This window comes from Dendroctonus ponderosae, unplaced genomic scaffold (assembly GCF_020466585.1).
Source record: "Dendroctonus ponderosae isolate FM_Combo_2020 unplaced genomic scaffold, Dpon_F_20191213v2 Dpon_F_20191213_1, whole genome shotgun sequence".
Taxonomy (NCBI): Eukaryota; Metazoa; Arthropoda; class Insecta; order Coleoptera; family Curculionidae; genus Dendroctonus; species Dendroctonus ponderosae.
Genome location: NW_026017110.1, coordinates 28,232,235 through 28,234,017, shown reverse-complemented (window position 1 = coordinate 28,234,017; position 1,783 = coordinate 28,232,235).

Sequence of the window (1,783 nt, the reverse complement as noted above, 5' to 3'; positions counted from 1 at the left end):
TTTTTTAAATGGTAAGGCTATTAGGTGAAACATAAAGCATTGTATGCACCACAGGCGTTACGGAGATAATAATGCCCATCAGGCCGAAACCTATCGGTTCGGCCCTCAGGGCATTATAAGGTCCGTAACGCCCTTGGTACATAAATAGCAATTTTAGTCAATTTTTGAGCGCGAGTGAGCGTTACGGATGGAATGTGCATTCGATTATCGCTCTGTGTTTTTTAAAATCCGATATTTAAATTGTTTCGGAAAACATCTGAAAAAGTGCAAACATTTTCATTTGACGAGTGAAAACCGTCAGTTATTGACCGCGAAATCCACATTACATCACTCAATTTGATCATTTCCCCCGTCAAAAAAAACATTTTTTTTGTCAATTCTTGATCGTGAATGAGGTTTAATTTCTCTTTGATTAAGAATTATTGGAAAATCTGTAGTATTTGATATAATTTGAAGACCTTAGGATGCAGATTTCAAAAATATAACGTTTTTTTCGATCCTCACCCTTTTTAAGACAATATAAGATATTTTGAACGGTTTGTGAGTTCCGCGTACGTCGCTTTAGAGGTCGTATTGCGGTGTAGATCACGTACGTAGGATGCGTCAAACTTGGGGTTTTTCACGTACATTTCCATATTTCAAACCTTAAAATCCGCATCTTATAACAGGACTATCCGATCACTAAACATATTATAAGTAACAAAAGTGATATTTTGGCCGCTTTGTGACGTCCGTTCACGTCGCTTTTAGACGTCATTTGACTGTGACAAATGGCCGTGATAATCACGTCGAAATGAATGAAATGACAAAAGCTGTCTTGGAACACAATTTAGGCCTCATTCTAGAACGAAGCGTGTTTGCTTTAAGTGCACAGATAGGTGCAGCTGACATGCCACTGCAATCCCAACATGTTTTTAATTCCAAGACTCTCTTAAAAGTATGCTGAAAGCTTATTCATAAATCTGCATTAATTCAATAAAAACTGAAAAATCTGGAACGCATCAGCTGTTCAGAGATGTGTCGAATTATCAAGCGCTAAAGGTTTTTAATCGAAAATGCCCGATTTTTTTAAAATAATTAAAAAAAAATCAAAATCAAACTTTTTGTTAGTCGAAATCTGGCCGACAGATATTATCATCGTAAATTCCATTAAAATATTTAATAATTATTGAGTTTCGACGTTAATAAAAAAAATTGTTACGTTTAAACTGACGCAAAGTAAACAAAAATAACCGCAGTTTGTGTAAGCAGAGCGAAACGAAATGGCAGTATAGGCTTTCTTATCGCAGCATTGTGAACTTTCGAGGCTGAAAAAGTGGCCGATAATAGTATTTTCGGAAGAAACACCACCAAGAAAAAGTGTCAGTAATCGAATAATATAAAATCTCCATAAGTTTTTATGATCGAATTCCAGAAAATCGCAAACTAGATAATTTTCAAATAATTAAAAACACAGTCTAATAACAGACTTCGGTGCCTAAATAATACAATTTGCAGTCAGTAATTTTCCTGTATTTGCAAAGCGACTTGAAAAGTACAAACATTTGAATTTGGCGCGCAAAAACTGTCAGTCAGTTAAAACTCTGCTTTCGAAAAAGAGATTTTTAAAAATTTTATTTCAGCAACTTTGGTTTAGTAACAACTGACTCCTATATCTTAGCTTACATATTTATATGACATAATTTGCAGCATCGGCATGCAGGTGTGCGTGGTGCCGCGTGCAATGAAATGCGCTTAGTAGTAGTTATTCGAGAATATTACTCGTCCCCTATCAGATGAAAGC